The sequence below is a fragment of the Cebus imitator genome, unplaced genomic scaffold, assembly GCF_001604975.1.
Source record: "Cebus imitator isolate Cc_AM_T3 unplaced genomic scaffold, Cebus_imitator-1.0 Scaffold226, whole genome shotgun sequence".
NCBI classification, from domain to species: Eukaryota; Metazoa; Chordata; class Mammalia; order Primates; family Cebidae; genus Cebus; species Cebus imitator.
This window is the reverse complement of record NW_016107541.1, coordinates 575,265-588,317: the sequence shown is the minus strand read 5'-3', so window position 1 is coordinate 588,317 and position 13,053 is coordinate 575,265.

The following is a 13,053-nucleotide window of genomic DNA, read 5'->3' as shown; positions in this document are numbered from 1 at the left end:
GCTGCGCCCACCCAGAGCCTGTGTGGTGTGGTGACTCCCGCCTCTCACCCACACTGAGGAAGTCACAGGGGAGAAGAAACAGGTACAAGGCTTACTCTCTCAGTGTGGCTCCCTTTACGCAAATGAGACCAGCTGACAGCAGAGCCTGCCACACATGGGGCTTACTCTGCCAAACATGGTTTGTAGACTGTCACTGGAATCAGTCCTGTGCATCTTGGCTTTTTAAGTGGTCCTAGATGCGGGTCATGTAGCAGGTGGGAGGAACGACAGAGACAAGGCCAGAGGGCAATGACTTCTGTCAGGGACTGGGCTGGCTCTTCCCCAGGGGCATCATGCATGGACTTCCTGCCTTGAAGACACTACTATCATAACAGCAGCATGGATGAGGACAACCTCATTCACATATCCACTGTGTCGCAGGGTAAGTAAAGGAGTTACTTTACAGAGAGATTGCCACCTAAAAGGTCCTTGATATTCCATTAAGTTTGCAGTCCTTCAAGTGAATAGTGGTCTACAGGCAGACTTTGCAGACAGGGTTCATTTCTGACACTGCACTGGACACTTGCTTTCTCAAGAGTCCAGGTTTGAGTGTGCAGATGTGTGAGTGTCTGTGCCCCGGGGGAGGTTGGGTGTGCACTGGCTCAGATGCTGGACACAGGGGGTCCTCCTCATGGTTGGGACAAGCCTGGAGAACTTATTGTAAATCAGCACAAGCCATCTACTTTCCCAGAGTGGGAGTCTTTCTCTAATTCTTTATTTCCATACCACACAAGGTAGTTAGGACGGATCCACCTCACCTCATGCCCTCAGATTGAAAAATACTCTCAGTTCCCTGTGACTGAGTCACATTCTGACTTGCACAGCAGTTTTTAAATCTTCAGAATGACCCTACTGGCTGAAAGTTATTATCAAAATTCCCAGTCATACTTAGTTAACAACTAAGTAATTTTTGGTATGCAATCTACAGGCTTGTCATTGCTCCTGTAGGTACTGTCTCCAGAGGCTGTTTAAATTTCTGGTAGTTTCAAAATCTCAGAAGCTGTTTGTTTACACAGAGATTCAGTTGATTTTTTAAATTATAGTTTAAAACAAAGCTGTGTTTAAAATGTTAGTTGTAAGTAATCAAAACATGAGAACTAATACGGAGAATTATCTGCGAGTGCATTGGTAATATTGATCCAGTTTGGTATCTGACAGCTGAGGGGTCTTGTTTTTCCTGCTTAGAAAGACTAACTCCACTGTAAACACACAGAGGAATATGTGATTGTTGTAACTCTCACTTTCTTTTCAAATTGGGAAAAAAATAAGTGTGAACTTTGGCCTATGCAGCATTCTCATAAGCACATTTTCCAATATAAAGCATAGCACAAAGTTTGGATTTTTGAATTTTAGCAACATGGAGTTTTTATTATCTTCAATCCCACTCACTAGTGGACTTGGCAATAATTTCAGTCTTGCCATGAGACATCAGCTGAGTACCAAGTGGGCTCTTTTTCAAGAAATCCCTTGTGAGCTTTGTGAATCTCATGTCTATTCTAACTCCTTTTTCCCTCTACCTTAAGTTTTCATGAGTGCTCCCATTTAGTTCAGCTGAATTGCTCTTCGCAATTCACTGTACAAAGTCACCAGAGCTCATATTAGTGACAGTAACCTCCCAACCCATCATGCCAGCCCCTACTCAAAGGGCTCGGACAAGCTTCCTTGGAGAAATTCTAATGCAACCCTGGAGACTAACATCATGGGAATCTCAGTAGGAAAGAAAATGTTTATAGAATTGTCATTTAAAAGGAATGAGTTTCGCCATTGTGTTTTTCATGTTATCCCACCATTGAAACTACTGACATGGCGGCGCACAGTGGCTCATGCTTGTAATCCCAGCACTTTGGGAGGCAGACCGAGGTCAAGAGATGACAACTATCCTGGCCAACATGGTGAAACCTGGTCTCTACTAAAAATACAAATATTAGCTGGGTGTGATGGCATGCACCTGTAGTCCCAGCTACTCAGGAGGCTGGGGCAGGAAAATTTCTCAAACCTGAGAGGCAGAGGTTGCAGTGATCCCAGATCACACCACTGCACTCCAGCCTGATGACAGAGCAAGACTTTGTCTTAGACAAAAAAAAAAAAAAAAAACATAGTTAGAAAAAAAAAAAAAAAAAAAAAAAAAAAAACTACTGATGTGATTGGTTACATAGCTCACGTTGCTTTCACAGAAGTGAGGGTGGGACCTGCTACAGTTCAGTAAATTGTGTTTGTTAGCAGTGGTGAATGTGTATGCATCTGCAGCAACCTCAATTCTTGCCTCCTCAGAAGAAAGAATTTGACCAAGGAACACAAGGTGGAGAGAAGGAGGCAAGTTTTAAAGCAGGAGTGAAAGTTTATTAGAAGGTTTTAGAGCAGGATCAACAGAAAATAAGGTACATTTGGAAGAGGGCCAAGCGGGCAACTTGAGAGATCCAAGTACGTAGGTTGACATCTGACTTGGAGTTTTATACGTTGGCATGCTTCTGGGGTCTAGTGTCCATTCTCCCCTGATTCTTCCACTGCAGTGGGCTGCCGGCATGTGCAGTGATCTGCCAGCACTTGGGAGGGGCTGCATGTACAGTGTGTTTACTAGAGTTGTACACATGCTCACTTGCGGCGTTTTCCCTTACCAGCTGAATGTTCCTAGAGGAAGACTATATAGCAGTCAACGCCGCCATGTTTGCCTCTTAGTGTACGTGCTTGAGCCCACGCATCCAACTCCTAGGATCTTATTAGGAAGCTGCTGATCACCAGTTTCAGGCTTTTCTATCTGTTAGGAGACTGCCTCTCCATGGTGCCAGATGCAACCAATTATTACTTTAGAGAGACAGTTGAACAACCACTTGATCATCCCTTGACGGTGTCCTGACATTACTGGGGTGGGGACCTCTTCTGTCCTGCTCATGTCTGCCTAATTACCTACCATAACTTTTTCTGAAGCTTCCTAGGTGGGAGGATGTTTCTTATCTGCCTCCTCTAAATAAGCTACTGCTGGAAAGACGCAAGATATTCTGAAATTTACAAGACTTGGTAGTTAACTAGTAGCCCGTTGAGATTTTTCTTGTTACACAGTGAAACCAGTCACCATGTCACTGAGGCATAAGATTGCCTCTCTACCAACACAGAAGCATACACGCCCCACCATGTGTCAATGGTAGAGGTCTTTGAGGTCCCACTGCGCTGTAAAATCAAGCTTATGTTTGTAAGAACTACTGGAGATTCTAAATGTGGAAACTAACTTGTACCCCTTCTGCATCTTGTGTTTAACACTCATTATTATTTTGCCTTGTTTATGATGTAGTATAAACTGGACCACTAACATCTACTTTTGAATGATGTTTCAAAAGTAGGCAAGATTCTGAAAAACCTTTTTTGATTAAAGATGGGTAAGAAGACTTGATGTACAATGTCGAAGATAAATAAATCTATGCGATAAAATTTGTATAAAAATAAAATGCTTTTCACTTTGGGGTTGTGTCATAATTTTTATCTATTTTGTAATATGTTAATGGTATGTGACACATTAAGTTATCCATTCGATTATAAGAACACTGGTTTCTAAGTTGTGTTATGAAGCTGCATTTGCTTCAGAATTTTTCACTTGTCAGTTTTTAGTGAGGTCCATAATAGTCTCCAAGAATTGAGAAGCAGAAATGAACTTTTATTTAATATGTCTGAGTTTGCAGTTGTGGAATTGATTATAGTAGTTCATCTTTGTCAGCCTACGAGAGGGTGAGAAAAGAGATTACATGCCAATAACAAAGGTTAATCAATTCATTCAATCAAAAACATGTGTCTGGCTGCTTCACCTTAGACACTGTGCTCAGCACAAGGCGGGAAATGTGAGGGGCACAGTCATCACTCCAGGAGAAGGAGAACTTCTTTATCTAGTAGCAAAGAAAGATTTTAAAGGAAAGTTAACAGGGATTATAAGTGCAGTGATACCTCAGTGTATATATTATTAAAAACACCTGGGTCTGGGCATGGTGGCTTACGCCTGTGATCCCAGCACTTTGGAGGGCCGAGGTGGGTGGATCAACTGAGGTCAAGTGTTCGAGACCAGCCTGACGAACATGGTGAAACCGTGTCTCTACTAAAAATACAAAATATTAGCCAGGCGTGGAGCACGCACCTATAATCTCAGCTATTCTGGAGGCTGAGGCAAGAGAATCGTTTAAACCCAGGAGGCGGATATTGCAGTGAGCCAAGATCATGGCATTGCACTGCAGCATGGGCAGCAAGACTGAAACTGTGTCTCAAAAAAAAAAAAAAAAAAAAAAAAACCTGGATCAGAGTATCTGACTCCAACCCAGGGCCAAGAAAGGCAGAGAAAACTGAGACATTAGAAAATATTACCGCCATTTCATCAAGTAGAAAGAGGCTAAAATTTTAAACTTCATGTGGTAGGCATTGAGATACCTACTATAATAGATTTTAATCAAAGAAGCAATCATATAAATTAAGTTATATTTCTGTAGTCAAATAATTGCTGTGGGACTTTGACTTCAGATTAAGGAAGACTACTTGAAAGGTACTCACTGTGTTGTTCTATAATTGTGCTATACTTCAGCCATTTATGTTTATATCTTTAATCATTCTGGAAGCATTTTTTGTATTTAGTCTGATTAATTATCTAGCTTTGTTTTCCCTTTCGGATAACTCAAATTTTTCACTTCACAGTCTGTCCACAATATAGATCCATTTCCTTTACAGCAAGGTTTCTCAACCTCAGAATAATTGACAGTTTGGACTAGATATTCTCTGTTGTTACAGATATCTTGTGTTTTAAAATATTAAACAGCATGCTGACCTCCATCAACTACATGCCAGTAGAACATCCTCCCCATTGTTGTGACGTGAAAAATGTCTCCAAACTTCCATATGTCCCATGAAGGATAAAATTGCTTTTGGGTGAGAACGACTGCTTTCAGAGTACTTTTCAGCCTTGATTACTATGGCTTGAATGTTAGTTTCTACAAAACTGGAGGAATATCTCTTGTCTTCTTTTACAGAATTATCTTAGTGATTTGGGGACCTTCTTAAATTCACATATATTTTAAACATATTTTGTCCAATACTCATCAAATATCACTGGGTTATTAATGGATAACATTCAATATCTTATTAATTTGGGGAATATAGACGTATTTATAATGTTATGTTCCTCCAGTTAGTCATTCTTTTGTGACTTTTATAATTTATTCATAAATAATTCTATTTCTAAATTAATCCCATGTGGGTTATAGACTAATGCTAATGCAAATAGTATCTTAGATTCTACTGCATTTCCTATTACTGTTTCTGGAAAGTTAAGGATTTATGTTTTGACTTTTACATAGTCACTTTGTACTCACTTTTAGACCACAAGCTTGTCAATGATAATTTTGAATTTTCTGTGTGTTAAATGTATTCTATGTATTAATGTAGCATCAGCACATGATGATTAAATTTATGTCAGAGTTCAAAGTTATGCTTCTTTTGTAAATCATTGCTGGAAAGTGATTTCTATCATGATCCTGGAAAAGAAGTACTGCTCTTTGAAATCAAATTTGTAACTGACATACATACAACTTTCCCCTGGTATGTGTCGATTAAATGATCCAGCTCTAAAAAAAAAAAAAAAAAAGAAAGAAAAGTGTGTTGTCTTCCTAGTTCTTATATCCTTTATTTATTAATGTTTCTTGTTGCAATGTCATAAAGAAAATCTCTCTAACATGTAAAACCTGATAGAGTTAGCTACATTAAGTTAAAGAGGATACAAGAAAGAACAAACAGGTGGCCAAACAGGAATATATATTTTTATTCTACATAAACAAAAATGGTGGTTTGTTTTGGAACAGGGGTCTGCAAACTTTTGAAAGGAAAAAACAGCAAATAGCCTAAGTTTGTGACCATATTGTCCGTGTTGTAACTATTCAACTTTACCATTGTAGCTTGAAAGCAGCTGTAGACAGCATGGAACTGAATCGATGTAGTTTCAATAAAACTTTGTTGACAAAAGTAGGGTTGGCTCACAAGTTGTAGACTGCTGTATCCTGATCTAGAATATGACAATGACCAATAAAAAAGAGATATCACTACATACCCCCTCAGTGCTAAAAGTTTATAAAATCAGACACCAGATTGTGGCATGGCAGTTATGGAAACAAAATTTTAGTGGGATTAAAACTGATGTGCACCTTTGAAGACTATTTTAAAGTATTTATTGAAATAGAATATGTGTATCACAGAAATCCAATGTTTCTACCCCAGATTATGATCCAAAATCTATAGTTGCATATACAAAGATGCTATAAAAATTGTCTTTAATGAATCTGTAATAGGTATAAATCTATACCTATACTAGGTATAAATCAAAATTGTCCAGTCCAAATGGGATGTATAGTTACTCTATCCAAAATAAGTCTCACAGAAGTCTCTATCCAAATAAGATAGTTACTCTATCCAAAATAAGTCTTGAAGAGAGTTGTAGAAGACTGTTTCTTGTAGATTATTATTGTAATTACTGAAACAAAATCTCTTATATTAGAATCAAGAAAAATATATATATTCATAGAGTCTGGGTACGATGGCTTATCTGTAATCTCTCAGCATTTTGGAAGACCAAGACAGAAGGATCACTTGGAAGCCAGCAGTTCATGACTAGACTGGGCAACATAGTGAGACTCTACCTTTACAAAAAATAATATAAATATTTTTTAAAAAATTAGCCAGGCATGGTGGCTCACACCTGTAGTCCCAGTTGCTCAGGAGTCTGAGACAGGGTGAACACTTGAGCCAAGGAGTTCAAGGGATACAATGAGTTATGATCATGCCACTTCACTCCAGCCTGGGTGACAGAACAAAACCTTGCCTCAAAAAAAAAAAAAAAAAGAATTTAGGTAGAAAGTTACCTTGGAAATACCAAGTGGAGCGTCTTCCTGGAATCAAGCCAAAACCAAATACTGTTGCTTCCCTCAATCAATGTTAGTAAATGTACATTCTACAAATTAGTTTTAATTTTTTTGGGCTATTCATATTTCAAACTTCTGAAAAAATGCAAACAAATTATACCTCATTAATTTGCTTTCAGCTCTAAAACTGATTGCTTTGCTCTTTTTTTTTTTTTTTCCCGTAATTCTTTCTGGTAAATAGTTATGAAACCATGGACTTAAGGAAGCTCAGAGTTGTTTATACTTCTTCCTCAATTAAAACAAATTTGTCCTAAACTTCCTATTTTAAAACATCATTGCTAGAACAATATGGGGGGAATTGCATGCAAGAATTACTCTAAAGCTACTATAATTAAGAAATACTGCTATATAAGAAATACTATGGCCAGATGTGGTGGCTCATATCTGAAATTACAGCACTTTGGGAGGCCAAGACGGGTGGATCACTTGAGGTCTGAAGTTTGAGACCAGCCTGGCCAAGTTTCTCTACTCTCTTTAGTAGAGAAATCTCATCTCTACTAAAAAAAAAAAAATACAAAAGTTAGGCAGGCATGGTGGCACAGGCCTGTAATCTCAGATACTTGGAAGGTCGAGGCTGGAGAATTGCTTGGACCCAGGAGACAGAGGTTGCAGTGAGCCAAGATCATGCCATTGCTCTCCAGCCTGGACAACAGAGTAAGATTCCATTTCAAAAAAAAAAAAAAAAAAGAAAAATGAAAAGAGAAAAGAAATACTAGACACATCAATAGAACACCAGAGAGATGAGAAATAGATCCACATACATACAGTCATCTGAATTTTTTAAAGTATAAGAGCAAACAAATTGAGGAGAAATCGTTTTAAAATTTGAAAAGCCAGATGCCTATATTTAAGAAAAAATAAATCTAGGCCAAGACCTTGTGACTTTCACAAAGATATTTTCTCAATATGGAACATAGCTCTAAAGTAAGATACAAAAGTATAAGGAAACATAAGAGAAAATTAACATGATCTTAACTTTCTTAAGTAGCTAAATACAACAACACTAAAGCAAAGTTCATAAAACAAAAAATATGTTGAATTGTATTAACATAAAAACGTTGGTTCTGCAAAGGACATTGGTAAGAGAATGAAAAGACAAGCCACAGATGGATAAAATATTCCAAAATGCATTTCTGATAAATGAGTGATATCCAAAACATAGAAAGAACACTAAAAATACAACAGGAAAACAACATAATCTAAAAATGGTCAAAGATCTGAACAGACACTTCACTAAATCTATAAGGATGGAAAACTACCGTGTAAAAAGATGTTAAGTTTGGAGACAAGATGACTAACTAGACAAATCCAGAAGGAACATCTGCCCCTGAGAGACAGGGACATCGGGAAAACTGGCACACTCTGAGCAGATCTTCAGAGAAACGGCATTAGAAGTTGATGGAGAGTGAATGCAGATGCTAAACTGAAATGGGGAGGAAAATGGGAACCCTGCAGGGGAATACCAAGCACCAAGACTTCTTCCTGGCCCCCAGCAACTTCTGGGGAAGAGGTGAATTGAACTGTTAACTGCTATTACCACCAGCCTCTGGAATCCTAGCACAAGGAAACCACACAACCTCCACAAAAATTTGAGCTAGCAGAGAGAGTTGCTTAGAGAAATGGTAGGGTCAGGACTCTAGCCAGTGCAGAGCCTAGAGGGTCTGGTGTGGGAACTTCTGCAGTGGAGCATGGACAGGGACATCCATCTCCCGACACTCACCATGCTCCTCTAGGAGACTTTAGCCTTAAAGTGACTGTCAGACCTGGACAAAGGAGAGCAGTCATGCCCATGAGATGGGGCCAGTCCAATCTGAGCATCCCTTGGCTTCCGGCCTCTCCCAGGGCCCCAGCTTGACCATACCCACTTGTACTAAAGCCTTGGATGCTCATCTACAGTGCTTCCTATGTCCCTTATCATAACTCCTTCTCCACCAGACTACAGAATGTCAGAGACCTCCAGCAGAGTGGCCACACTATTGCAGACCAGTCCATCTCCAATTTACTCTACCACAGCCTCCCCATGCCACTTTGTTGGCACACTTGCTCATAACTAACCCCCACCACTTTACTGGTACATATGTGGGCAGGCCTCACTTCCCTTCACCTGACGGCATGTGTGTGTACATGCACACCACCATACCACTGCTGCTAGCATGGGCACACTCTTTTGCCTTAATCCCCTACTGATAAATGAGCTCCTGGCCATCCTGCCATTTCCAGCACAAGTGCACACAGATGCCTGCATCTCTGTCCCCCACCCCATGCTCTCTCTACGGCTGATGTGAACAAATGCACAGAGGCCTGCAGCTTGGCCTGGCATCTGCCAGCACCTGGAACATACCAAGCTGCTGCCACCATCACAGATATGATCACATTCATGGACACCACAGCATAACTCCCACCAGTACAGAACCCCAGCTGAGATGCATGCATCCCACTGCACTGCCACGACTGTCAGCACACATGAACAAGCACATTCCACTGCCACTGCCCCAAAGAAGTGCTTTGTCCAACACCACCCACCAGAGTCTTATGGCCAATGGACCAGGAACACCTCAGACCCTCCAGTGCAGCAGGTTGCTAATCTCAGTGGGCTGGAGAACAAAGCCAGGGGCCCAGTACCAGCTCCCTAGTGTTACAGCACGCAGCCCAGAGCGCTGAGCTGAGCCTTGACCTCCTAAAATCTTTCAGAAACAAAGGAGTTGACTGAACCCACTTTACACACAATAAAATTCCAAAGATCATCAAAGAAAAAAAAAAAAAAAAAAAAAAAAAAAAAAAAAAAATCCCACCAAAGGACAGCAACTCCAAAGATGAAAGGAACAGTTACCCACACAGATGAGAAAGAACTAGTGTAGCAACTCTAGCAACTCAGAAAGTCAGTGTGTCTTACCTCCAAATCACACACACACACATTCACACACACACACACACACACACTCTTCATGCCAATATTTTTATGAATATAGATGCAAAAATCCTCAACAAAATGCTCTCAAACCGAATCTAGCAATACATATAAATGTTAATCCACCACAATAAAGCAGGCAGTTTCCCTGAAATACAAGATTGGTTCAACACACACAAATCAACAAATGTGCTTTAACATAAAACAGGACTAAAAACAAAAATACATAGTAACTTTAAACAGATAGACAAAAGGCTTTCAACAAAATTCAACATCTCTTCATGTTAAAAACCTTGAAAAACTAGGCATTGAAGGAACATACCTCAAAATAATTAGAGCCATCTATGACAAATGCAGAGCCAGTGTCATACTGAATGGCAAAACCTGGAAACATAACTCACGAGAACCAGAATAAGACAAGGGTGTCCATACCTTTTGTTCAACATAGTACTGGAAGTCCTAGTCAGAGCAATTAGGCAAGAGAAAAAAATAAAAGGTATTCAAATAGGAAGAGAGGAAGTCAAATTATCTCTGTTTGCAGATAATATTATCCTACTCCTAGAAAACTCCATAGTCTTTGCCTCCAAGTTCCTAGATCTGGTAAACAACTTTAGCAAAGTTTCAGGATACAAAATCAATGCATAAAAATTAGTAATATTTTTCTATATGATAAATGTCCAAATTGGGAAGCAACACAAGAATGTAATCTCATTCACAATAGCTACATAAAGAACAAAATGTCTGGGAATATAGCTAGCCAGGAAGGTGAAAGAGCTCTTCAATGACAATTTCAAAACCAATGTTCAGTAAAACCATAGATGACACAAACAAATGGAAAAATACTCCATGTTCATGGATATAAATAATCAATATTGTTAAAATAGCTATACTTCCCAAAGCAGTTTACAGGTTCAATGCTATTCCTAACAAATTTCCAATGAAGTTATTCACGGAATTGAAAAAAATATATAAATAATCATATGGAAATTTAAAAAATAGCCCAAATCGCCAAGGCAATCCTAAACAAACAAAGCTGAGGCATCACATTACCTGACCTCAAACTATATTACAAGGTTACAGTAACCAAAACAGCATGGTGCTAGCACTAAACCATATGCATAGACCAATGGAACAGAATAGAGAGACAAGAAATAATGCCACACATCTACAATCGTCTAATTTTTGACAAAATTGACAAAAACAAGCAATGGAAAAAGACTCCCTATTCAATAAATGATGCTGGGATAACTGGCTAGCCATATGCAGAAGATTGAAACTTAACCTTTTCCTTACATCATGTACAAAAATCAACAAAAGATGGAATAAAGACTTAAATGTCAAACCTAAAACTGTAAAAATCCTGAAATATAATCTAGGGAATATCCTTCTGGACATAGGCACTAGCAAAGATTTCATAGTAAAAAAGTTGAAAGCAATTGCCACAAAAAGAAAACTTGACATACTGGAGCTAACTTAACTAAAGAGCCTATGCACAGCAAAAGAAACTACCAGCAGAGTAAACACAGAACCTACAGAATGGGGAAAATATCTGCATACTATACATCAGACAAAGGTCTACTGTCCAGAATCTATAAATAACTTAAGCAAAAACAAGACAAACCCATTAAAAAGTAGGCAAAAGACATGAACAGACACTTTTCAAAAGAAGAGATACATGCCATCAATAAACATATTAAAAAAAATAGTCAACACCACTAATCATTAGAGAAATGCAAATTAAAACCACAATGAGATAGCATCTTATACCAGAATGGCCATTACTAAAAACTCAGAAAACAACAGATGCAAGTGAGGTTTCAGAGAAAAGGGAATGCTTATAACACTCCTTGTGGGAATATAAATTAGTTCAGCCATTGCGGAAACCAGTTTGGTAATTTCTCAAAGAACTTGAAACAGAATAACTATCCAAACAGTATATGTTCATTTCAGCTGTATTCATAACAGCAAAGGCTTAGAATCCATCTAAATATTCATTAATAGTAAACTGGATTAAAAAAATGTGGTGCATACATACTTGGAATACTACACAGCCATAAGAATGAAAAATTGAGCAAGATCATTTCCTTTGCAATAATATGGGTGGAGCTGGAGTTTATTACCTTAAGCAAGCTAACACAGATACAGAAAATCAAATACCTCATGTTCTCATTTATAAGTGAAAGCTAAACATTTAGTGCATATGAAATAAAGAAGGGTGCAACAGACACAGGAGCCTACTTGAGGGTGGAGGGCGGGAGAAGAGTGAGGTATGCAAAACTACCTATTGGACACTATGCTTATTACCTGGGTGATGAAGTAATCTGTACACCAAACCCTCATGACACGCTATTAACCTATATAACAAACCTGCACATGTATCACTGAATTTATAATAAAAATTTTTTAAATGACTCCAATGTGATTTTTCATTTGTGAAATGAAAATTAATAATGAGATACCACTACCAACATAATAGAAGGACTAAAATTAAAAGCTACAAATCAAGATGAAATTTGGGTGGGTACATAACCTAACCATATTATTCTGCACTTAGCCCCTCCTAAATCTCATGTCCTCACATTTCAAAACCAATCATGCCTTCTCAACAGTCTTTCCAAGGTCTTAGCTCATTCTGTCGTTAACCTAAAAGTCCAAGTCCAAAGTCTCATCTGAGACAAGGCAAGTTCCTTCTATGAGCCTGTAAAATCAAAAGCAAGTTAACTATTTCTTAGATGCCTTAGGGGTACAGTCATTGGGTAAAAACGGCTGTTCTAAATGGGTGAAACAAAGGGGCTACAGGCCCCATGCAAGTTCAAAACCCAATAGGGCAAAATGATCTCCTTTGATTCTGTGTCTCACATCCAGGTCATGCTGATGGAAGAGGTGGGTCCCCATGATCTTCAGCAGCTCCACCCTTGTGGCTTTGCAGGGTACATCCCCCCTCCCAGCTGCTTTCACAGGCTGACATTGAGTGTCTGTGGTTTTCCCAGACTGGTGGTACAAGCTATCAATAGATCTACAATTCTGGGGTCTGGAGGACCATGGCCCTCTTCTCACAGCTCTACTAGGCAGTGCCCCAGTGGGGACTCTGTGTGGGGGCTCCAACCCCACATTTCCCTTCTGTGCTGCCCTGGCAGAGATTCTCCATGAGGGCTCCATTCCTGTGCA